The sequence below is a fragment of the Pelmatolapia mariae genome, linkage group LG3_W (assembly GCF_036321145.2).
Source record: "Pelmatolapia mariae isolate MD_Pm_ZW linkage group LG3_W, Pm_UMD_F_2, whole genome shotgun sequence".
Taxonomy (NCBI): Eukaryota; Metazoa; Chordata; class Actinopteri; order Cichliformes; family Cichlidae; genus Pelmatolapia; species Pelmatolapia mariae.
The window spans coordinates 16,541,269-16,568,970 of NC_086229.1; positions in this window are offsets into that span (position 1 = coordinate 16,541,269).

Genomic DNA, 27,702 nt, shown 5'->3' on the forward strand with positions numbered 1-27,702 from the left:
CAAGAGACTCTGACAGCACTGAGCAGCTCCTTCAGTGGGAGACTGCGGCACCCACGGTGTGGGACGGAGAGATTTCGCAGGTCTTTCCTCCCCACTGCTGTCAGACTCCACAATAAAGACTTTTGCAGCTGATCAAACACACAAACCCACACTTGTGCAATAAGACTGCTATATGTGCAATTCTTCTTCTGACGAAGTTGTATTTTTGTATTTTCCTACTCAGTTGTATATAGTATTTGTATTTCCATTTTATTCTATTGTATATATTATTCTATTCTATTTTATTCTATTGTATATGGTATTTTATTTTATTTTATTGTATTTTATTGCTTTCCAGTGTTTTCTAATTTCTGCTACATAACTTTGCACTTTGCTGTAACAAAACAAATTTCCCACCTGTGGGACTAATAAAATTCATCTTATCTTATCTTATCTTATCTTATCTTATCTTATCTTATCTTATCTTAAACAAACTCAAGCAGGTGCATGGGCACCACAAAAAAAGAAATGAAATCAATATTTAGTGTATATCAATGTGTGTGTCTCCTATATGATATATTTAATTGACATTTTTTATTGTAACAACCAACGATTTATATAGGAAAATAATGACTAATTAACAAGGTTGCCCAAACTTTTGCATCCCACTGTATATAGGAACATAGTGAAGACCAATTATTTAAGAGAGTAAAGAGAAGTTAGTTTATTTTGGAGGCAAGCTCCATTTATTAAGAAAATGTTAAAAAGGCAGGAATGCTCTTTAGAGGTTTGTGGGTGGCTCTTAAAAGAGCCGTTGTGGGGAAGTCACTGGGACTTCAAACAGGCTATTGTTTTGGCTGCCAAGACACAGCTCCCTCCACAGAGAAGTGGGCAATGAACTTCTCCCTCACCAGGACAGCCTCTGTGGAGGAGTTGTTTGCTACTACACGACCCAGGCCTTGCAATGGCTCCACCACAGCAGGTGCCACACCCCTCACAGCAGGTGCCCCTCTCTCGTCCAAACAGTGGAGAAAATTGTGGAGAACACACGTTGCCTTCACACACTTCTCCGCAACTTCAGGACGGAGCTCCATGGAGCACCGATACAACCTCCACTGTGAGGAGAGGACACCGAAGGCCCACTCCACTATCAGCCGGGCCCTGGAAAGGCAATAGTTGAACATCCTCTTCTCTAATGGGAGGAGGCGTCCAGGGAAAGCCCTAATGAGCTCCCGCCGCAGCGGGAACGCTTCATCAGCTACAAAGACATGGGGCTGGGCTCCACGGTGTTCTCCACCAGGTAGAGGCTGGTCAGGATGGAGAGTCCCAGCCCGAAGAGCCTGACCAAAGGTGGAGTTGGCCAGAATACCACCATCGCTGCACCGTCGATACCCTGCATCCACAACCGCAAGGAGAACAATGGAAAAAGTTCCCTTGTAGTTGTGGAACATGGATCCTGAGTTGGGGGGTGCCTTCTTCTGGACGTGCTTCCCATTCAGAGCTCCACACCAGAGAGGGAAGTTCCAGCACTTCTGGAATCCCTCTGTGATGGACTGCCAGTCTCCAGTTGAAGGTACAGCCATGAAGTCGTTCACTAGACAGTCCCAGATGGCCGTCACTACCTGGGGGATGATCTAGGACACCGTGGACACACCAACTCTGAAAGTGAGCGCGATGGTCCTAAAGGAGTCCCCAGCGGCAAGGAACCTGGACAAAATTGTTCAAAATTAGTATTATGTGTACTACAGTTACAAAATACATTATTCAAATTCCAAAATACTTTTGTGATGTCAGATTTAAATTACAAAACATAAATCTTACATAAAACATTTTGTAATTATAAGAATAATTACATAATATATATTAGATATAATATAAAACAGTCAGTTATGTTTTGTTTTAACTTTACCACATACATAATTTGATTGGTAGCAACTTTTACCACTACAGTGTGCCAATCAGTGGCGGTCCTAGCTTGTTTGGTGCCCCGGGCGAACACTCCCTCTGCCCCCTCCCACACACACACACACACACACACACGAAGAGAGAGAGAGAGTATGCATCGTATGCAAACGGCTACCAAACAGCCATCATAATTCATCATACAATACGAACAGGACAAATCAACAATTGACAATGACTAATTAATATTACAATCTGTAACATAATGTATTGTTTGGAGTTTAGTCTGTTACTGTTACTATTTTTACCATTTCTTCTTGGAGCAACTGTAACTCACATAATAACCTTAGGGGTTAATAAAGTATTCTGATTCTGATTGTTTCAGGATGACCTGCCATTATCCAATGACACATCTGCTTCCTGTATCTTTTGCTCGTTTCTCCTCCTCTTCTTTTTTTTCCTTTTTTCTTAACTGAGGACCTGATGGCTTTGAACTTTTCTTGTCCATCTTCCATTGGTTTTAATTTTGCACTCCAGTATGAACACCCATCCCCCAACTCGAGGATCGCCACAACATAACCTAATAGACCTACACCTCAGTTCACAGATTCACTTTGTCTAGGGTTTATTTCTGGGATTTCACACAACCCAGGATTCAAATCATGAATACATAATGGGCTTGGATTTACAACATTATGAAGGAAATGTGCTCTATTTGGAAGCAGACACTGCCCCCCACCCCCCTTTCCACGGGTTGTGTGTGAGACATTAAATCATCAAGCTGTAAATTATAAATTTTAAATTGTTATTGATCCCTTTACCCCTGGTCCTAAAGTGTATATTTATTTCCTTACTCTTCTTATATTTGTTTACTTGCACTACTGTAACTGGAGCCTCGTCTTCTCGTCTCTCCATATACTGGACTGTATGTAGCGGAGATGACAATAAAGCTCACTTTGACTTCAGCAGCGAGCAGGCGCACCGAGGGCTCTAGCGCTCACTTTTCGTGTATAGAATTTCGAAAAAACATCGGTGCAAATTATAAATCTGTATCATAATGTCTGGTGTTTTCGTGTTTGTTGGTTTGTTTTCATGTTGTTTTATTTTGCGAGTTGGTTATTAGATGCTGCTCCAGCCAGCCAGAGAATCCCCCGCCGCCCCGCCCTCTCCTCCTGTGCCACAAGCAGCAGGCGCACCTCGCAAACGGAGGGCACCCTTACTCCCAGCAAATGGGCGATAGAAAACCGATCGGTGCCTACGACATTCCCAATATGCGCTGGCTGACGTCGGGGCAGCTTGAGTACATGCAATTTTTAAAAAATTTTTTTTTTTTTGCCGATGCCCGTGATGCCGTCCCCCACCACGATGCCGGCCCGGGCAACCGCCCGTGTCGCCCGTATCAAAAACCGCTACTGGTGCCAATCACTCATAATTCCTAAACATGTCAATCAGGTAGGAATGAAGTAAGGGATTAATAGAAATAAAGAGTTGGATGTTGACATGTTGCCCTTTCCCTTCTTAAATCATTGTTAATATTTTTGAAAAATTAACCTGTTATAAGACATAGCATATCAAGATAGAACTGTTATTACCATAAAGCTAAAGATGAACCAAACTGTTCACAATTTTGTCTAGCTCTCAGTTTTGAAAAGACTGGTGATCCCTGTTATAGAGTCTGACAGCTGCGGAGATTATATAAAAATATTCAGCTGGTTCTATACCAGAATTAAACCAGGTCTAAATAAAAAAAACTCAAACTGAGCGAGGGAAAGACGGTGGTAAATAGAGTCCACAGTAAATAGAGAAGGGAGACTCTCTCTTCAAACGCTCGATTGACAGCTGCCATCTTGAAAACATACCGTCTGGCACTACTTCCTCCCACATTTCCGCTTCACACGTGTCAACAGTTCACGTTGGAGACGCGTCGAGGTGCAAATGTGCACGCGTCAAGCTAAGGGTGTCTGGTGTGTTTTGGTCGTGTCTATCGCATTCGGTGTGAACACACCGTTAACGTAGGAGCTCACTAGCCATGGTATGATTGAGTGAGACCTTGTAGATTGTCAGCAGCCACAGTAGTCTGGGTAACAAAACTGGAAGCACCAGAGCTTCAGTTTCCCTGGGAATGCAGTGTTGTTAATCCGCTTGAGGTCTGCATTATACCTCTGTCCCAGGCTCTTTATGGGCTTCTCTAAGACTGTTGGAATTGGTTCTCCTCTGATATAGAATTGCTCGGCTGTCAGTTTTCCTTTTATGATGGAGCTGCTGCAAGATTTACTTGGCTTAAACTCCATTCTTGCGCATTCAATGTTTTCCTGGAGCTTCTGTAGCAATTGCCTAGTACATGAATTTGTTGTTGTAATGATGGTCATGTCATCCATAGGCTCTGGGAGAAGGACGAAGGCCATTCTTGGGTCTCTCATCTCCCACTACCCACGTAGATGCCCGCATGCCCAACTCTATTGCCATAATAAATGCCAGAAGGGAAATCGTGCAGCCTGCCTTAACTCCAATTCCCAGGTGCTGCCAGACTGTGGTGGTGTTCTCAGCTGTTACATAAAACTGTAAATCCTGAAAGTAAGTCTTGACCAGTCCTGTGATGTGGTTTGGTACCTGAAATAGTTGAAGGCCATCGACAAGATCTCATGCGGAACTGACCCAAAGGAGTTGGCAAGGTCTAAAAAGACCACATGAAGGTCTCTTTGTTTGTTCTTGGCAGTTTGAATCTGGTGAATCTGGCATCCCCGGATGCCGGCCTTCTGCATTGATGTGTCAACATAGTTGTTTCTTTGCAGGAAAGTAGATAGTCTTTGGGCCAAGACACTGAAGAAGATCTTTCCCCTCTATGTTCAGCAGGATGATCTGACAAAACTGGCTGATGGATGAGGATGAGAATACCTCCTGCTCTTCGCCAAGCCTTTGGAATCACTCCTTTCTGTCATGCTTCCTTCATCAGCTTCCACTGGTATTTGAGGACTCGTGGGGTGTTTTTATATAGCCTACATGAAAGGCCATTAGGTCCTGGGGCTGATACTGCTCTTGCCTGCTTCACTACCTTCTCCACTTCACTCCATGTGGGTGGTCTTATGTCCATTTGGTGTTCAGGTGCCTGGATAGGTGGCATGTCACTCGGAATGGTAACTGGCTCATGCCTCCGATCCTCAGAGTAAGTTTTCCTCAGATGATCATCCAGGTCTTTTATGGCCATTTTGAGGCACCCGCTCTTCTCTTTGACAAAAAGGCCCTTACAGTATTCCATTTGAAGCATTCAACTGAAACATTTTCATTTCCAGCAATTTTTTGTAATGTCTTGAATTAGAGCAGGTAAAGTGATAATCAGTAAACTGGTTTTGCCTTTGATCAAAGCTCAGAACATACAATAATAGTACAATACTTTAGATAAAAAGGTGTTTACAGCATTTGGTTAACTCCATGAATGCAACAATTTTATTAATCAGCATTCATTAAAACACGTTTATTACCATAAACACACGTCTCCACTTTCTATAAGTTCTGATGTCCCTTCTGATGTCCTTTAACAATAAATTACATTAGAAGATCAAGCAAAGACTAAAGTCAGCTTCAGTCATGTTTATGATTTATTTTTACCTCATAATGTAAATCACACATCTATGTTTTATCCTTTACTGCACATGGATATGTATTGTAGAATAGTTTTGGATTCAGGTTGTTACAGCCTTCTGGGGCACCAGAAGTAAGGCTGACTCTCCCACAGAAAAAAACAGCAATAAATCAGGTGTTAGGGCATGGCCCTTTCTCTCTCTACAGAACTGAGGAGGGGGAAAGAGATGGTGGCCATTGTGATGTCAGAACTGGCATCTCCTTATAGGGAGATGTTCGAAAGGTACAGGAGACGAAACGTGAGTGATCTTAATGCTTCCCTCCAACTTTTGACCAATCATGTTAACATTCTGGTTTTACCACCTGCAATAAAAGTGCTTACTGCCTGGGTGCAGCAGCCTTTGTCTCTGAGCCAGAGAGATGCAGGTCCATGGTGCCATGTAAAACTAATTTGTAATTCTAAACATCTGATAATAAATTGTAATCTGAGGATATTTGGGTTCTCTCATGAAAAAAAAAACACCGAACAGTCAACAGATAAAAAGATAAACTGTCAGGTAAGTTATAGATCATTAATTTATTAATGATAAAACTTATAATGATGATTTAAGCTATTTTTTAAAGACACAATAGATATAAATAGATTTAAATATCCTAAATTGGATATAATTACTTGGATATACACACACACCAAACTTTATACTTATTCAACCTGGGATAAGAAACCTTAAACGGTAAATATGGATGATAATAAATATGGTACAATAATAATCATGATGACTACATCTGTTTTACAGAAGAACAGAATGGAAGAAACCTGTTTACTGCTCATCCTGCTGCTCTCAGGTCAGTATTATTAATATCTTAAACATTTGAAAAATAGCTTATAAACAAACTGACACTGACTGAAGTCAGTTGGGTAACCGTACTGCATGTAATGGTTGTTTAAAATGTACTTCTGCCAACCATCTGCATTGTGTGAAAAAAATCAAAGGAGTAAAAGTAAAATACCTGAAGTACCTGAAAATTCAACTTAAATACTATAATAAATTATTACTTCCTCCCTCATGTTAGTCTCCATATAGTATGACTATTTCAGTGGTTTTAATTTTTATTTTTGTAAAGTTGTCTTTTTCAGTGATTCGTCCAACAGCCCAGTTTCAACAATAATGTTTTTATTTTTTTTATTTTTTTTTCTTAGGAGGACTTTCCACTCTTACTCCCAACCTCAAAGAATACCACTTTGTGAACCAGATGCTGACCTGGAGAGAAGCTCAGAGTTACTGCAGAGCAAACTTCACTGACTTGGTCACCATCTACAACAGCGACATCAACCAGCTGCTTTTCTCAATGTCACCAAGGGTTAAAGATTGGGCTTGGATAGGGCTCTATAGTGATCCGTACAGCTGGAAGTGGTCCATGGACAATAAGAATATTTATGCTATCTTTACACATGAATTTTTGATCTGGGCTAACGGCCAACCAAACAATGAAAAGGCAAATGAATACTGTGTGGCTCTTCAGGAACAAACAGAGATGAATGATAGACCCTGTGGAGATTCTTACCCTTTCCTGTGTTACAATGGTAGGAAAAAAGATTTGTTGCCCTAGTTATTTATACAATTTTATAAGACTGGGCATGTTTCAAAATTAATCCTTTTTTGAACCTTTCACAGCCAGCAGTACAAGTTACATCTTAGTGATGGAGAACCAAACCTGGTCAGCGGCTCAGTCGTACTGCAGGACATACCACACAGACCTGACCAGTATAAGAAGCAAAGAGGAGAAATCCAACATCACGCTCACTTTGAATGGATCAGGGGTTCAGTATGTGTGGATTGGCCTCTACAGGGATCCCTGGGCCTCCTGGTCTGACAACACAACCTCAACATTCACAAATTGGATGCCTTCTCAGCCTGATAACCAAAAATTATTTGAGTACTGTGGAGCTCTTTATTTAACGACAGCGGAATGGGATGATGTTATGTGTGGCCGTAGTAACCGTTTTTTCTGTTTCAGAGGTGAGGTCCAGAATGCAAACACTGTAAGATCCTGTCATCATGTAAAATACTAATGTTTGTGTTTTTATATGTGGTTCATTTTTAGCAGTAACAAAGCAAACAGTGGTGAAAATGAAGCTTCAGTCAGAGGCAGACATGCACAGCACAGAGATCCAGCAGCAGGTTTCACAGCAGGTCAGCAGTTCAGTCACCAACACAAACTTGACACAAGTTCAAACTATGCTTCATGTTTTTCATCATCTGCACATTTTGTCCAGCTGTCAGGCCTCATGCTGTCAGAAGGACTGACAGACTTCAGGATTCGCTGGAGGAAAGTCCAGAGTTACCGTGATGACCAGTCAAAGAAGCAGGATGTGGACGGTGACTGCAAAACTGAAGTCTGACTGGACTGAACCACTTCATGTGTGAAGTTAATAACATGCTGTGCTGAGCTGTCTCATCCTTTAACTTTTTCAATATTTCAGAGTGTAAAGTTCCACCAACAGCTCATTTGTTCAGCTGCAGTTGTAGTTTGGTTGAAATTCTTTAATCAGAGGTCCACTCACTAGTTTTCCTGATTGGCTCTAGTCTCTTGTTTTGTTTTGCAGCATGTCTTTCAAAACTTTAGACACTGTCCTTCTGTGGACATCACTGCACAGACTTTGTCTGTGTGCAGTTTATTTGGATCCATAGTTCTGTTTCATGCTGACAGCAACCTCTGCTGACTTACACAAATGGTAAAGAAGAAACTGAGAGGACTCAGAGATCTGCTTGAGAAATTCAGGGTGGACAACAGAACATTGTACTGTTAATGTACTGTTTCTACTTCTACTGTCTGATAATTGTAACAACCATAACTGAGACCATAACAGTCCCAAACCTTACCTGATAAAAATTTGCATTGTGAACCTTAAACATCAGCTGGATGTCCTCATATCTGACACTTTAACTTGACTGTCACTTTGGAGATGCAGACAAAGTCACAGTCACTCTACTAAGCAGAGCAGGTGGTGGGTAAAGTTTGCTATGATGTTGCCATAGTTAGTGTTGTGATCTTAGTTTTTGACTTGTATTTTCTTCTGTGTTGACACATTTGTCTGCTTTTGTTATTATAGCTTTCAGCTTTCTTCATGTTATATTTTAAAGGGTTTTTATGTGTTCTGTGGTTTCATTCATGTTTTTTTGTTTTGTGAAAATCACCAGCTATCTGCTTGAAAACAATCCAACCATCTCGGCAGGTATACAAAAAGTAAAAAAAAACAAACAAGAGATGCATATTTAAAAATATGGTAGCATGCAGGTGTATGAGTTTTTGTATTGCCTCGTATAGATTAATTTCTTATTTAATAATATTATTTGACTTGAGCAAGTTTAAATTTTGGCAATACTGACACTTTTGTTTGTTTCATTAGCTTAGCTGGAGTGAACTCATGAAAATAAGGACTAGAGTGCTGATCATTTCTCTTTTTTCTTTTGAACGTAATGTGTGGTGTAGGTACTTAGAGCTCATTTTTCACCCACTTTGTGGGTTTTTACACTGAGTGATAAATCGTGTTTCATTGCTACAGATTCATGAAATTAAAGTTAGTTTGACACTGAAGTTTTTTGTTTCTTTGGTTTTTGTCTCTCTGTGCAAGTTTGAGGTCCATGTTGAAATCAGAGGTATTCAAATGCAAAGGGCCTTAAGTTCTACATTATTAATTAATTACAGCATCAGCAACAAGAGTCAGCACCAGATGAACAGACAGTAGCACTGCCCTAGACCTTACAAGGTTCAGCAGCATGTACAAATACCATCACAGATGGAAAAATGCTTTCCCAATCACAAGCTGCGAGGTTCACCCGCAACGTCACTGTGTGTGAATGGACTTGGGAAGACTGTCTGAGTTTGATATTTGCCACACTTGGAGGTGAAATGGCAAAGGAAGACACTGAAAAAATGATGGGGCTCTGATATTCCACAACTGTGAACTGCTGCAGATGTGGGAGAGCAGACAGAAGCTGTGAGAAGTAGGAAGAGAGCATGGAGGAAAAAAGAAGGCTGTTTTTGTTCATGTGAGAGCATATGAAAATTGGGGCCGACTGACTTGTGGAGGTTGAGAAAGTTGCACACACGTGCAATGACGATCAGACTCATGAACATGCCCATGTCTCTCATTAATGTTAAAACAGGGAATACTTAACAGAAACTTGTTATCAAATGCTGAGTTTATCCACTGCTGACAATTTACTCTCCAAATTGCAGGACAACAGGTTAACTTTTGTGAAAGGGAAAAAAGAGGCTGGTGTTTCCAAACAGTGATCAGATAATAAATGTAGCTGCTAATACAGTGAATTGTGACATGCTTTCTGCTGACTGAGCAACACAAGTGATTGAGGCCTGCAAGATTGGAATTATAAGCACTATAGAATATTTTATTGAGAGCAAATGCAAGGTAAGCTTCTCCAGATTACAATGGGCTTTGGAGAAATTCACCTTTGTGGGACACGATCAGCTGGTAAGTCCCTGTCAAAAAGGATTGCAGCGATTCAATCCATTCCCAAATCATAAAGAATTATCATTATTATTATTATTTAGATGATGTTATATTGCTGTTAGTAGATGCTTAAATGTGCTGCGGGGGTTTCCACTATTAGCACTAACTTGTATGAATGCATGTGACTGGACTGTGATTAGACTGATGATGTGGACTGAAGTTTTGACTGACTTAAAATTGAAATTAAAGACTGCATCTATTTTAGGATTAGTCACTTCAAATGCCTAATTCATTGTAGCAGTCAAAAGGGTGGATGTATCTGTGTTTTTGCAGGAGCAGAAGGATGACAGAGACCAGGGAAGGGGGAGACTGTAGGTTCACATGATTGTGTGTGGGCCCTGCAGACTCAACCCTTTAGCTGCCACTTTTCTGTGTTACTGATTTTTGTGTGAAGGAAACTGGTTTTACTGGCTGCTTGTTGGTTATGGTATCACATTGTATTGTTGGAAAATGCCAATTGTTACTGTGGGGAAAATGTGCATACAATGTGAAACATATATGGTGTTGAAACCAGTATCATTCCTTTCACAGCAGATGGCTGACCACATGATTTACAGCAGCAAATCTGGGATCTGTTGATCCAGGCCTGACCTCCAGGACACTCCACTGGCTAATGTTTTTTTCTCTGAAGGTCCTTGTGGAAGATTTGGCATCACACGGACAGGCATGAGTGAAAATAAAGCCAGACGTGCAGAGATTGAAGAACATCTTAGTGTTGGGCTCATTATCATATCATTATTCATCTCAAGCTATTGAGCTTGTAGTGTTAAAACAAGTCGTTTTGAATAAACACATGGGATGATGAATGATTTGGGCATATTATGGAATTAACACATTATGGGGCGATTGTGGCTCAAGAGTTGGGAGTTCGCCTTGAAATCGGAAGTGTTGCCGGTTCGAGCCCCGGCTTGGACAGTCTCGGTTGTTGTGTCCTTGGGCAAGACACTTCACCCGTTGCCTACTGGTGGTGGTCAGAGGGCCCAGTGGCGCCAGTGTCTGGCAGCCTCGCCTCTGTCAGTGCGCCCCAGGGTGGCTGTGGCTACAATGTAGCTTGCCATCACCAGTGTGTGGATGACTGGTTGTGTAAAGCGCTTTGGGGTCCTTAGGGACTAGAAAAGCGCTATACAAATACAGGCCATTTAACAGTGTTTTAATGATTTTGGAAATCCATGCCGATAACAACTTGTGGCTGTAGTGCTGGATGCCTTATTACTCCTGTGACCTACAGTTGTTTGCATATGTGAACTTCATATTAACTTATAGATTTTGTTTTCTAGGCAATAAAGGTGTGGATGCAGGCTCTGGGCGGAGCCAGGAGTTAAACAGATTTAACACTAATTTCACACAGATTTACCAGCTGGAGCACAGCTACTCCAGAGGAGAAGCCCTGATTTTGTCTAAGAAATAATGTATCTAAATTTTTGTTAATTTCCTATAGTTCTGGTGAATTGACTCATGGGGGGGACAATGTGTCAAAAGGAGGGATTCCAGGTTTAACATAAAACAATGTTTTCTATGATTTTTCTGGGGGGGGGGGGGGTTCTGTGATTTGTGTGATTAATAGTTCGTGTAATTTAACTCTACAGGGGGTTACATCCATGTTCAGATAAGGTTTTCCCATTAGGAAAGTTTACTGAACTGAAAAGAAAATATGGTTTGATGATGGCTGATTTGCTTTCCAAATGGTTCCAAAGTTTTGTTTTGTTTTTTCCTTCTAGAAAAGGAGGATTCCCAAAGGGGGAACTCCAGATTGAGACTAGATGAGAAGTTTTCTTTTTTCTTTCTTTTTTTTTTCTTTTTCAGAGAACCAGCAAGCAGCAGGGACCACTCCAGGCATAGCTGAAAGCCCAGGTAGTGGTTGAGGTCAAGGGTCGTGCAACTTGGGGTCCTGCTAGTCATCACGAGAAGATTCCAGAACTACAGCAATAACCACAGAAGCTTAAGGAAGATCTCTGCATTAGACGCTGAAGAAGACAACAAGGCTGTACAACGTTCTCTGCCCTTTCATCATACAGCTGCATTGGAACAAAGAGCGTGAGCAATAGGAAGTTCGTCTAAACTTTTTTGAGTTTAGACGAACTTTTTTGAATGGATCAGGGGTTCAGTATGTGTGGATTGACCTCTACAGAGATCCCTGGGCCTTCTGGTCTGACAACACAACCTATACATTCACTAACTGGATGTCTGGTCAGCCCGATAACAACAAGTTCTTTGAGTACTGTGGAGTGTTTTATTCAATGACAGGGGAATGGGAGGATAGGTCCTGTAACTCCAAGCAATCTTTTTTCTGTTTCACAGGTGAGGTCCAGAATGCAAACACTGTAAGATCCTGTCATCATGTAAAATACTAATGTTTGTGTTTTTATATGTGGTTCATTTTTAGCAGTGACAAAGCAAACAGTGCTGAAAATGAAGCTTCAGTCAGAGGCAGACATGCACAGCACAGAGATCCAGCAGCAGGTTTCACAGCAGGTCAGCAGTTCAGTCACCAACACAAACTTGACACAAGTTCAAACTATGTTTCATGTTTTTCATAATCTGCACATTTTGTCTAGCTGTCAGGCCTCATGCTGTCAGAAGGACTGACAGACTTCAGGATTCGCTGAAGGAAAGTCCAGAGTTACCGTGACGACCAGGTGAAGAAGCAGGATGTGGAGGGTGGCTGCAAAACTGAATTCTGACTGGACTGAACCACTTCATGTGTGAAGTTAATAACATGCTGTGCTGAGCTGTCTCATCCTTTAAATCTTTCAATATTTCAGAGTGTAAAGTTCCACCAACAGCTCATTTGTTCAGCTGCAGTTGTAGTTTGGTAGAAATTCTTTAATCAGAGGTCCACTCACTAGTTTTCCTGATAGGCTCTAGTCTCTTGTTTTGTTTTGCAGCATCTCTTTAGACACTTTAGACACTGTCCTTCTGTGGACGTCACTGCACAGGCTTTGTCTGTGTGCAGTTTATTAGGATCCATAGTTCTGTTTCATTCTGACAGCAACCTCTGCTGACTTACACCAATGGTGGAGAAGAAACTGAGAAGACTCTACTGTAACTGTAACAGCTGAAAGTGAGACCACAACAGTCGCAAACCGTACCTGATATAAATTTGGATGATGCATTGTCATGGTCCTGGGTCATTTTGACCCAGTGTTCTTAGTTTTCTTACGTTTTTGTATTTTGCTCTTTATCCATTCCATGGTTCCTAGGTTGTTCAGTTTAGTTTACTAGATTTCCCCTCATGTCTGTACCCCCTGTGTCCCCCTCCACTTATCTGTGAGTCCCCATGCCTCCTTTCTCCTCCTCGTGTTTTATTCCATGTTTTCCCCAGCCCGTTATGTCTGTGCTCTCCCCGTGTTCTCTCTCCCCCTTCTGTCTGCACCTCTGTGTACGTCCTGTTTTACTTTGACAGTCTCCCGTCAGTATGCGTCATGTTGTGTTTGCTCCTGCCCTGTCTCCTTATGATTATCTGTGTCAGCTGTGTTCCCTGTGTGCTCCCATGTCCCAGCAATAAAGCTGTATTTTGAGTTCAGTTCTGTTTCCTGTGAGTTTGCGTTTGGGTCCAGTTCCTGCCTGCACACAGCCTAATCATGACAGAAGAACGCGACCACGACATGGACCCAGCAGCTCACAACCCCTCCGCTGAGCTCCGAGCGGACCTAGTTTACACGGTGGAGTATCTTTGCCAAGAGTGGGTAGCGCTGCCGATCCCGGAGTACCAGAAGGTGTTAGCTACCCGTTTCAACTCTGAGACACGTAAAAACTCCGAAGCACGTACAAAACACAACAGAAGTGCTCCAGGATGCTAGGCGCAGTGTTGAGCTTTTGTTACCTAGTGGCTACACAAGCCAGGAAGTACCAACGCCCGGATTTGGTGTGTGGTAGTAACAGGTAAATGAACATTTTTTTTTTTTATTATTTGAATACATTTGAGTGCTTGTGTATAAATAGACAAACAATACACATATGCTTTCAATTGTGTAACTTAAGTGATCTAGGTAGCTCTGTTTTGGAAGTTCAGTTAACGCTAGAAATGTGTTTTGCAGTTTGTATGTGCTTTGTCTCTAGGAGCCACCGCATATATTGATATATAAAACAACTTTTTTTTTTTTTTTTTTACATTAGTAATTCCTTTTGTGCATCATTTTATATTATTGTTAATAATAAATTAATTAAAGCAACAAAACAACTTGAAGAGCCGGTTCGGAGCCGAAAGAGCCGGCTCTTTTTAGTGAGCCGAGCCGAAACAGCCGGTTCTCTAAAAAGAGCCGGAAATCCCATCACTAAGCCCAAGCTTTCTGATCACGGACTTCATGACTTATCCACCACTGTGAGTAACACTGTTTTGCCCTCCGTGGATATTGTGTTGCCTAAATCAGATAACTCCGCCACTGTGTGTTTGTAACTGTGTGCCAAGTTATTCACCGGTTCTCTTCACTAGTGATCTTTGTGTTCCTGAGCCATCAGATTCTGGTGATGCTCGCAGTGTTTTCCCTGAATTAGCCAATGTGGATGTCTCAACTGTAGAGTTAGCTGAACAAAGGACCGTTATTCCACTCCAGACTCACCTACACACTGTTACTAGCATTGTAGCCCCGCAGGACTGTTTTACTCCTCAGCCTGTAAATTCTGAGGTTTCCCAGCCTGAACTGAGCCACACAGCACCACCATCAGCTCTAGATAAAACAGTGCATGCTGAGGAGCACAAACCATCCGAGACTGTGTGTTCTATAGCTGATGCTCCTTCTAGTGACTATTTCATGTTCCAACCTGTTTTGTCTTTTGACATGTCCGGCGTGGCCCAGCCAGCTCCACAACCAGTGATAACTCATTCAGCTTCTCTAGAGAGTGGTAACAAGATGGCCGCTTCTTTCGTTAAGCTAGCCAAAAGACTGGGGTTAAGCGTTGCAGTGTTGGCTGATCAGGTCAAGTTTTGTGGCCCATGACAATGCATGCTTGATCCTGTTCTCTATTCTTCTGAACCAGTTGTTGTGGAACAGGTTGTGGGTGTTTCTTCATCCCTGGACTGTGTGGCTCCCCATCCAGTTAGTTCTGAGATGGACAGCCATGTTGCTTCACCTGTGGACTGTTCGAAAGCTAATTCTGTCTCTCAGCCTGTGACTGCTCAGTCTATCAATGCATCATGACATGTATGCATTGATGTCCTCGTATCTGTTACTTTAACTTAACTGTCCCGTTGGGGGAGCAGACAAAGTTGTAGAAAATAGAGCAGCTGATGACTTAAGTGATGAAGTACAGGTAGTTTTAAACAAGATTTTGTTTGTTTTGCTTCATTCTCTATGTTAAAGTTTGAGGTCCATGTTAAAATCAGATGTATTCAAATTCAAATGGACTGAATGTGATTTCTACTATTGAAAATTAGGGAAGAAAACCAGCTTTTAAAGCCATAACTTTATAATATAGTCAATGACAGTAAATGGTCCAATCCCAATTTTCCTACTCATACATGAAGGCTTAAGGCAGTACCACAGTCAAAGTGGAGGAGCCTGAGGTCTGTATGTCTGCAGACTTTGACTAAAGGAACTACAAAAAAAGATCTACTTAAATGAGCATGAAAGTAACTAAGTCTGAACATCATTGATCATCCATAAAATAAGATAACGAATGTGAATTGTCCTTGTGTTTTTTTTACCTTTTATGCTTTTTCAGCTTATATTTCACATGAAAGAAGACATTTGAAAGAAGACTGCAGAAAACATGTTATTGTTGCAGTTTGGCATGTTGCAATGACATAATTTCCTTACTCACAGAGTGAGACATTAAAGCTGACCCGATTTCAACCTGTTAATTTTGAGGAAGATGATCTCTGGATGTCTCTGGACAGCTGACAAGAGACAGCTAAACAACAACAGCTGGTTATAAGTTAACAGTATGCCAAATAATATCGGGCTTCAGTGTAATAATAAATCCCACTTTCACTCTGATAAGCAGTTTCATTACTGTTCCGCATTATATAAGAGTTTGTTTGCTAAGTGTCAGAGTCCAGCAAAGTTTCATCCACTTTAAAGACAGTTTAAAACACATGAGCCTTCCTGAGATGGGGAAAACTCCAGGAGGGTCTGGATCTGGTCCCCAGAGTAGTAGAAACACACCAGCTGGATTTCCATGCTAGAGGCATGCAGTTGAACTGGGAGGGTAAGAAAACAGAGCCCAGTTCAGTGAAGTTTACTGACACCTAGTGGCGAAACATTTTACATCCAGACAGCTTTGTTGTAAGTATAATTGACTCTTAGCTGTCCTCCAGCCCTGAGCACAGAAGACAATTCATATCAGAATTGTCTTCTCTAAAATGAACTGTTTTGGGGAAAAAAGAGAAAAGAAAGAACAGAAATCCTACAATGAGAAAAGAAAAAGAAACAATAAGAAACTAAAGAGTTTATTTATTTAAACTGAGGGAAATGTGATGCTTATCAGGGGGAACAACTTGTCTGTGGGTGAATTAAAGCAACGAAGAAAAAAAGTCATTGATTGCAGCTTTTTTCAATGTAAATATTTGATTTTAATCACATTTAATGGTAATAAACATCAACACTGGTTCTTCTAAGTGAGAATCAAAGTCCTCTTTAGACCAAACTAGCAGCTACAGGAGAGATAAGTGGAAACTCCAACACTGCTGCTTCAAGCTGCTGATGCTCCACACACTGAATGTGAGTTTGATAGAGGTGGGTAGTAACGAGTTACATTTACTCCGTTACATTTACTTGAGTACATTTTTGAAAAAAAAAAAAGTACTTTTAAAGTACCTTTATTGCATCATACTTTTTACTTTTACTTGAGTACATTTGAAGAAGAAACTCTACTTTTACTCTGCTATATTTGGCAATATTTGACTCGTTGCTTAAAGAAAAAATAATGTCACACATTAGATAATGCTACTGATAATAGATCATGCCACCAGTGGAGTTTCCAGTAACTCTTTCACCAGTCAGATGTAGCCATGCAGTCACATGACCAGTTATGAACCATGGCGGGCAGAGTGGCCCAAGCCTTTCAAACTAGCGGACACATGGAAAGAAGAAACAGGAAAACATGGCAGAGGCAACTGTCTCTGCTAGAATTGAAGAAGATGAACACCCTTGGCCTCATCTACAAAGCATGTTTTGCTCAAAAGCAGTACAAAAGAACAGCTATATAACGCGGTGTCTTCAGTGTGAGCCAAAATAAACCGACATTTCAACGTGAAAAAACTCAACTCTAACCTGAGAAAAACATGTTGTGGTAAGTTTACTCTAAATTTCTTTTTAGCTGTGATTATATGGATGCCAGTCTTTATGTTACAGCAGCTGTGTTGAGCTCGATTCCTTGAGGGTCGGTCTACTGCAACTTTTTGATATGTCCATAGTCCAACACACATGAATTAAATGGCTGAATTGCCACCTCAGCATTCAGTACTATAGAGTCTTGCTAATGACCTAATGATTTTATTCTGGTGTGTTCATGTTCGTACAATATAATATTTATATTGTACGAACATGAAAGGTTTTTTGTTATGATGTGATAATTGTGTTATAAAAATAATGATAATTATGTTATAAACATGTTATATTATGTTATGTTTATGTAATTTATAATTTATAAGATAATTTATAATAATTTATAACATAATTATATTATAATTACAATATGATTTTAAACGTGTTTTAAACATGATAATTATGTTATAAAAATTCCAAACTCCTAAACATCCCTGATACTTTTTTCCTGCATTATCAGTGCAATATGATTGGCACTTTTTTTGTAGTGTAAACTACTGCTTTCGAAGCTCTGAGAAAGACTTATGATTGTTTTGGGATGACCTTATTCATGTCAATTTATCTGAAAGATATATTTCACTTTAATATCAATATATTTCTGTTGAAAAGATCATGTGGCTTCGGGTGCTTAGCGTGTGTTTTTCTCTTATAAACCCCTCCTACAAACTTGGACTCTGGTCCTACTTACATTATTGATTATGTTTCTGTCCTGTAATTGTAATTGTAATTGTATGTTCTGTATAGCTTTGTACTTTGTCAGTTTACTACTTGTTAGTAAAGTATTTTGAGTGAGCTCATCTAAAGTGGGGACCATATATACCTTAAAAAATATTTATAGAAGTGAAAGTTTTTAAAATACATTGTAACAGAAAATAAATAACAACACACAGGGTAGATCCAGAACGCACTGTATTTTTAAGATGCCAATCACAAAAACATCAGAACAATGCTTACAGATTTGACACACAAATGTTGATATAAAAATAATGGTAAATGGTTTGTAACTTCCTAAATAAGTTTATTAAGGTATTTATGAGTATTTATAGATAATCTATTGAAAAAGAAGTTGGTCGATAGTGAGTTACAGCTTTGGCAGCCTTTAAGTGACAGTTATAAATGTATTGTAAGACATCTGTTAAGATATAGCAGCTGACTGATGTAACCCTGATATTCAGTGTTTATAAAACATCTAGTATGAAACTACTATGTGTAGTACATGCAAAGTTTATAGTATTATATAGGGTCATCCTGAAATGACTGGTTTGTAACTGATGCAGAGTAGTGTTTATAAATGATTAATCAATGAGTTTTAGAACATGAAAACATAATTAATTGTTATACATTAGCTTATTCATCATGAATAAAGTGCTTAAAGCAGTGCTTGTAAACTATTAACTGATTATGAGAAATACTTTGTAGATGCCGTAGAGATAATTAAGTAACCATTAACTAATGCTTAACAGATGATTAACTAATGCTTAATAGTGTGCACTTATTATAAAGTGTTACCCATTAGGTTATTATAATGTAAGAAAACGTAAAGAAAACTTCAAAAATGTAACATAGACTATGTTACAACGGGTGTAGGTCACACCTTGGTTTCACAATGAGCTCACCCAAAACCTTGGCTGATTGTGACCTACACCTATTTTCACACCTTGGCTCATGTGATTAGGTAGAGGATCATTAGGGGGTCCATTGTTCCTTCTCGGGGGGACACTCCCACAGGGCGTAAATCTGGGACTCTTCACCATTTGACCCTAGAACTGAAGAAGCTTCTTAGATGAGAGGTGAAACATCTTCAAGCAACTTAAAGAGGTCCAGACGCTTTTCTTTCCAAGCTCCTTAGACCAAGTGGTTGTGGGATTTATCGGGAAACTAGCGGATGACACAGCAGAAAGAACTATCAACCGAACGTTTCCCAACCAGAAGCCATGGGTGGATAAAACCATCTGCAACGTTCTGAGATCGCACACCGCTGCCTACAATGAAGGGCTCGTCTCCGGTAATATGGACCAATACAAGGCTGCGTCTAACAACGTGTGCAATGCGGTCAGAAAGGCAAAGCGGAGCTACGGGGAAAAACTAGAGTCACAGCTACAACAGTGTAACTCTAGGAGCCTGTGGAAGGGATGCGGACAACAGTGTTGGTCAAGTTACTTGAAAACAGTAATCAGTAACTAATTATTGATTACTTCCCCAAAACGGTAGTCCCATTACTTTACTGATTACTTATTTTCAAAAGTAATTGATTACTTAGTTACTTAGTTACTTTTTAAAAACACAATTTACAACCTGAATAGGTGATAAAGCGATAGATCTTTCAGCCCAATTCTACTTTTTCTGCATAATCCATCATACAAAATGTAATCAAATGGAAAAGTCTCTTTTTAAAACTTGCTTTATTAGTTTTAATCTTTTAACTTCATGCATCAGGCAAAAATGTAATTATATGCAACATTCTCTGACTGGAAGAAATTTGTTTAACATTTAAACCTATTTTCTGCACATTCCAGCACATAAAATACATTTTTTTTGTGTTTACACTCACTCTTTCAAATAAATGCAAGTGAAACACAGCAGAAAATAGATGAAATAAAAGACTCAGCGGTCCTGTTGCTCTATTTTCACCTGTATAGCAGGCGGTTGTTTGCCCTGGTGCAGGTGAGCCGCAGCAGTCAGTGGAAGAATCTGCGAGTTTCTCTGTGAATTTCCCATTCTGTAGTAGCGCACTCGGTGCTTGCTCGGAAGTTAAGGGTTTTTTCGCTGTAGGAAGAAGTTTTCTTCCCACGCAGTGAACAGTAGACGCTAATGTTTTTGTGACTTTTTACGGAATCAAACTCAAAGTAAGGTCAGTACTTCCACGCTTTAAACGCTGCACGCTCATACTCTCTCCCGCACTCGATATATTATACATTGATGATCAGCACACAGCTGTTGCCACGAACGTCGCACTCACTTACGTCATTGTCATGAGACACTCTCGCAAAAAAAAATCACGGTTTTAGTAACGCAGTAACACAGCATGCTTATGGGAAACAGTAATCTAATTACCTTTTTTGCAATAGTAATGCCTTACATTACTCGTTACTTGAAAAAAGTAATCGGATTACAGTAACGGGTTACAACGCGTTACTGCCTATCTCTGGCGAACAATAACGGACTAGAAAAAAACAGCTTCTTTAATGATGAATGCCGACGCTTCACTGGCTGTTGAGCTGAACACGTTTTGTGCTTGCTTCGACGCTGCAGCAATTAAAAAAACAAACGGCTGTGCGTCCACGGAGTGCACCAGTGAAGACAACGCCTTCATCATCACAGAACATACCATGAGGAAAGCTTTCAGGAGGGTGAACACCAGGAAGGCAGCAGGACCAGATGCAATCCCTGGTCAGGTCCTGAGAGCCTGCGCTGAACAGCTCCAACCTCTCCCTGGCCCAAGCAGTGGTTCCCGGGTGCTTCACAGAGTCCATCATCGTCCTTGTCCCGAAGAAACAGCCCGCTTGCCACAATGATTACCGTCCAGTAGCACTGACCTCAATTGTGATGAAGTGTTTTGAAAGACTGATGAGAGATCACATCACTTTTTCACTTCCTGCCACCATCGATCCACTCCAGTTTGTATACTGGACTAATCGTTCCACAGACGATGCCTGCTCCACCCATCCCTGAGTCACCTGGACACTGGCAGAGAGGATTATGTTAGAATGCTGTTCGTGGACTACAGTTCAGCATTTAACCCAACACAATCCCTCTAAGCTTTTCACCAAGTTGAAGGATCTAGGACTCAGCTCACCACTGTGTCAGTGGATCCTCAACTTCCTCACAGACAGACCCCAATCAGTGAGAGTGGGAAAACAAGTCTCCCCCTGCATCTCACTCAGCACTGTAGTGCCCCAGGGCTGCGTTTTAAGCCCCCTGCTGTAGTAACTGTACACTTATGACTGTGTAGCCACATTGGACACCACCTCCATTGTCAAGTTTGCTGACGACACTGTTGTTGTGGCCCTGATCTCTGACAACATCGAGAAGGCCTACCTGCAGGAGATTAGGAATCTGAAGACCTGGTGCCAGGAGAACAACCTCCTCCTAAAGTCAGCAGGACTAAGGAGCTGATCGTGGACTTCACCACAAAGCAGGTGAGGAATTATGAGCCCCTGATAATCAGTGGTACGCCGGTGGAGAGAGTGGACAGTTTCCAGTACCTGGGTGTCAACATCACTCAGGACCTGTCATGGTCCTGCCACTGAGGGTGCTCAAGAACTTTTACTCCTGCACCATCGAGAGCGTCCTGACGGGAAACATCTGCACCTGGATTCGGAACAGCATCAAGCAGGACTGACAAGATCTGCAAAGAGTGGTGCGCTCGGCCGAACGCATCATTTGATCAGAGCTCCCTGACCTGCTGTCCATCTACACCAAGAAGTGCAAGACTAAAGCCAGGAAGATTATGATAGACCTCTCCCATCCCAACAATGGACTCTTCTCACTGTTGAGGTCTGAAAAGCGCTTCCGCTCCTTTAAGGCCAAAACAGAGAGATTGAGGAGGAGCTTCTTCCCCCAGGCTATTCAGGCCCTGAACCAGGTGTAGGACTGGACTCTCCCACACACATCACATCACTGTAGGACTGGACTCTTTTACACACATCACATCTCCACACTCTGGTTCTTCCTTTTGGACACTTCTTAGAATTTACAATTTCTTTTTATTAATAATTTCTTACAAACTGTCATTTGCACATTTTACTGTAAATTTCTAAGTTAAATCTGTAAATTTTTGTAGTAATCTGTAAATTTATAAATATTACTGTCAATTCTTACTGTCATTTAATGGTCGGGCATTGCACACCAATAGGCATTTCACCTCATGTCATACTGTGTATGGTTGTGTGTGTGACAAATAGAATTTGAATTGTAATTGTAATTTGAATGACTTTTATGAGTCCTATTGAAATCCGTGGGGCAGTTTGCTCTCACTCTGCCAGGTGCCATCCAGATGGAGACAGATCCAAGCAAAATGTACAAAAATTGGACCACAACACAAGTATTCTACTCCCTGTAGCTCTGTGGATGTTAAACTTGTGACAAAGGTCCCTTTGTGTACAGATAATTCAGGAACAAGAAAAGCTCGCCAAATGGCAACAATTTCTGGAAGAGAAAAAAAAATTGCTGCAGTCACCAGCAAAAATGTGCAACCCACACTGACCAAGCAGGCAGTAATTTTGTAGAACTTACAGTTGGTCTATTTACAAGGCTCTCAGTGGATGTGCTAGTGGAAAGGCTCTTCTGACCACTGGTGACCAATAACTAATCTAAGCTTCGTGCGTGCGCAATCGCGCACTGTTGGCACGGTCTCCACACACAGAAAATCTGCGTTGCGCACAAAAAAAAATCTAACCTGAATTGAAAAATACGTTAACAATTCCTTCTGTTTTTCAGTATGAGTCAGTAAGTGACCAGTGACTGGCTGCTCCAGCTGATGATGCGATTCACATTCGTATATACGCAGCTAATCAACGTCGCTGACAGGCTATGACAGCGTCCTTATGTGCCGACACCGGTGTTTTAGCTAGCAAAGCGGCGTGGCTGATGTGGAGTGAAGCCACATTAATGACGTTGACTAAAACCATTGACTAAAATTATTTCATTGTTGTCTGAAGATAATATTGGTGCATTTATGCATTTGTAGGAGGTGCAAATTAAATACAAAGGCAAAATGCATAGAGTAAAGTTGGCAGTTAGGCCGCACCTGATGCATTCCCCTAATTTGGGGACAGATTGGCTGGGGTGCAATAACCTGTTGGGGCAGTGTGGGAATGTGTTCACGACCTAGTGGGGGAGGAGGGGAGGGGGAGACGGCAGGGCCTCCACTGAAGATTTTCCACTAGTGCATTTTTGTGATGACACTCAGCCTTTGACCAAATGATAGGAAATGATGGTCACATGGTGCGCCCTGAAGCAGCGCAGACCTACCCGCATTTTGTATTATTAAAAGATAGCCTTTATCGAGTGAGTCATGACACTCACACAGAGGAGGAACATACCCAGTTCATGATGCCGAAAAGCCGCCAGGAAATGATTTTCCAGGTGGTTCATTATAACCACATGGCAGGGGATGTGGGATATGACAAAACCCTGGAGCGAATAATGGCCGATTTTTATTGGCTGGGCATCCTGCCTGGAGTGTCAGCTGGTTAACCAGCCGGCCATTCCAAAAGCGTCTTTGGAACCATTACCATAAGGTTCCATTTCAGAGCATTGGCATGGACCTCACCGAGCCATTTCACCAGAGTGCACATGGATATCACTTTGAATTAGGTCTGGTGGATTATCCAACCTGATATCCTGAAAGAGTGCCGCTGAGCACCATCTCTGCAAAGAGTGTGACGCAGGCCGTGTTTCATGTCATCTCCCGAGTTGGCATCCTGAAAGAGATATTGAATGACCAGGGCACGTTGTTCGTGTCTCTCACACTAAAAGAGCTGCACAAATTATTGGGTGTTAAATCTGTTTGGACCAGTGTCTACCACCCTCAGACTGACGGGCTGGTGGAGTGGCTATATCCATGATTTGTAAGATCGTTCACGAGGATGAACGTGATTGGTATCACTGGTTAGACCCTCCGTTATTTGCAGTGTGAGAGGTGCCCCAGTCCTCCAAGGGATTTTCTCCCTTTGTATTGCTGTTCGGCAGAAACCCGCAAGGGGTTTTGGACCTGATTAAAGAAAACTGTAAGGAAGGTTCAAGTCGGATTCAGTACAGCTGGACCTGAGAGCAAAGCTCCACACTTTGGGAAGGTGTCCCCAGCAAAAAATGAGATTTAAATATTCTGGATCTGAGGGGAAAGATGCAAAGAAAAAAAAAAAAAAACACCCCACGCACATTAGATGTTATTATGATTTTATTTTTCTTTTAATAAACTCCAAAAATGCTAACAGACAACTGGTGCTTAGAATACAGTTGAATAGCTATTAAAAACAGATGATGTAATATTTCTGGAAACGTTGGACTCCTTCAGTATTCACGAACAGCATGCTTGTTCAGGCGCTGCTGCTCTCAGTGGATATGTGCCTTCTCTTTACGCCTTGTAAAAAAAGATTTTTAGTGTTAGTTTTAACTCAAAATTAACAGTTAAAAAACATCCAACAAATATGAACGCCAGATAATAAGGAAAAGCAAATGGCTCAGTCTAACACGTGCTCTAGTGAGATATTAAACTTCAGTAAAGCTATGCAGTTGTTAAACGTAAGTTTAATCTGCATAAATGCCGTATGAAGAAATATTTGTGGTTAACAAACGTTATTACAGATTTAAAGGAAATTATTTTCCAGGACAGTGATATCAGTTTTATCACCCAGTGAAGGAGTCTCAGGTCACAAGAGTCTGAATACAAAACTGTGGCATTTATCACAGTACATACTTTACACCTGAAACACTGAGCTCTTTGCTGGTCGCACTTCATGAGTAAGTAAAGACTAACTCATAATTCATCATCTTCAGAAATCCAAAAGATAATTTCAAACACTTGAATGGAACCCGGCTAAACTGGTCTGCTCAGTTGTAAATAAAACAGTGAAGTAAACGTGACCCAACAGACAGAACCTGAGTGAATAAGTCCAGTGTTTAACCTCTGAGGGCTAAAACTCAGTGGAGGTTTTAAAGCTGTGTGCTGGTGACCGGATATCAGCCACTGATAAGGTGCTCTGTAGTTTTCTCACTGTCCAGCTCCTCCTTTTGCTCCAGCAGCTCTGCGCTCAGGAAACAACATACATTTACTTGTGCACAATATTGCGCCGACATTATGTTATATTGAGCAGCAGCTGCACACGTTAAGCTGAAACTATCACCAGGTAACGTGTGTGTGCTTCCTGAGTCAGCAGCAGGTGTTAAACAGCTGACAGGTGAGCAGGATGCATGCAGGTAAACTGAGGCTCTGTCGAGCTGATCGCTGGTGTCATGTGGAAAATGTCAGCTTGTTTTTATGTTGTCTGACGGGAGTATCGATGCATGTCTCCAACTCTAAGGAAAAGTAATTTTTTTTGTGATGGTGTGTTGGCAATATAAGTAAACAAAAGTCTCTGTCTGGCTTATTTGAACACAATATAAATACGAATGCTAATTTGTGATTTAAAATACTGCCACTGATAAGTGCCAGCAAGATGCAAACACTATTGGTTTTATTTGATGTGCAGGATAAAGCTATTAATTTGTAATGTTTGTTTTGAAAACAGGCCAGGTCATATTGTATGAGATTTGTTTCTTGAATTAGAACGATGTCAGCCTGTTTACGGTAAAGGTAGTCAAAGACACGGGTTCACTCAATGGCTGAGTTAAGACCATTAACACTAAGTGATAGAATAGTCAACTGTAGCATCGGTGTCGCAAGCACCAAGAACAGTCCCAATATGAAGATAATCACTGAGAGACTTGATGTTTAATAAAGTCTAAGGCTACTATATTCCTTCCAGGGACTATGATGTGTTGCCTATGCTAGTGGAATTTTAGCATTAGATAGGAATATGTCTGTGAAAGAGGGGGCAGGAAAGGGAGAAACTATATAGAAAAGCTGGCGCAGACCGCACAGAAATCCTTCTGTAGGTTTGCAAGAACTTCTGGTTTATTCGTGACCGATCCTTCCACCCTTCCACTCCAACACAACCATAGTGTCAGACATATAGTCAACAGAAGGTAAGTGGATATATCCTTCATCCCAAACAAGTAAAATTAAAGTTTAGAGGTTAATGATAATACAATAACACTTAAATGTTGGTCTATGAAATGCTTAAAAAAACACTCAAGGGGAGGGGAAAAACAAGTCACTATATGATTTGTATCCAACATTAACCCATGTAAGTGATCTTGCTATTTACTTAGTTGAGGCACAGGGCCATGCAGGTTTAACTTTTTTTCCCTTTTTTTGTCCAAGATTAGAATTCATTTGACGGTCAAAAACACTGACGTGTGAGAAACACACAAAAATATAGGAAGCCATGAAGGGGGGAACACTATTTCACAATTTTCATACGCATCCTGGGCCAGAAGAGAGAGATCTGGGGAAACCTGCAGCTGATAAAAAGCTTTACCAATGGGTTTTTTTCTGCCTTTAAGAACTGTTTACCAGTTTGTATGGAGAGAGAGCATTTCCTACATGAGATAAGAGACACATTTTGAATGTTTTACTCTTTACAAAAAAGTGACTTTCAGAGTAATTAACTGCTTGGATGATTAGTTGGGTTCATTTCGTATTTTTTGTTGATACAGAATATTATGAACTACTTACAGAATTACCTGCATCACAGGAACATTTAGTTTGAATGTTCTGAAGTTTACAAAGTTAAACTAATTCACTTTTAATAAATTACAAGTACTTAATATAAGATTGAGTATTAAGTATCATAAGATAGATGGTCCATTATGTGTTTCATGATGGCAAATATTTACACTTAAAACAAAGTGTCAGTCACAGTCCAGCTGATGGAGGCAGAAAAAGCTGAATTAAATGAGTATCATAACTTGGGCCTTTATCAGTATCTATATTTGTGCTGTAGACCTTTAAAATGAGAGGACATGTCTAAGAAACAATCACATAATAAAAGTCTTTCTGCTGTCTGCGATGAAACCTTTATCAGTATGCATTCTCAGGAAACTAAGACAAGCAAAGATAAGTAGGTCATTTAGTCCTTTGAGACAAATGGACTAATTCTTATATAGCACTTTTCTACTTTCCCGTAGCACTCAAAGTGCTTTATACAACATGCCACACTCACCTATCCACACCCATTCACACAAGCACTAATTTCTATGCTTTTCAGTGCCTTCTAACTAACACTCATACTCCGATTTGTGCATGGAAGAGCAATTTGGGTGAGTATCTTGCCCAAGGAGGGGGAACCACCAACCTTCTGATCAGAAGATGACGTGCTCTACCTCCTGAGCTACAGCAACCCTACGAAGCAATCAAGACAAACAACAAGGTGACTAGAACTTTTCCAAATCTGCATATTTCAGTCACCCCAAAAGACAAATTTGGGGTACAAAATAATCATAAATTTCTATAAAAATAACTTTATAAAATAACAAAAACTAACTTAAGGACTTAAACAAGGTGTGCTTGTGACAGCTGAGGATGAATATGGGTTGCAAAGTTTCCCTTTCAAAAGGCTTTTTGTTGCAGTCAAATAATAGCAGTCATGAAACATTATGTAATGCATTGCGGTCTAAATCTACAGTGTAAAGAGAGTGTTTGATGACAGCTTTGAAATGAATTCTGACACAAAAATAAATGCATGCTTGATAGATAAAATGAAATGTAAACCATAGGGTTCCATTCAAGTGTTTGAAATTATCTTTTGGATTTTTGAAGATGATGAATTATGAGTTAGTCTTTACTTACTCATGAAGTGCGACCAGCAAAGAGCTCAGTGTTTCAGGTGTAAAGTA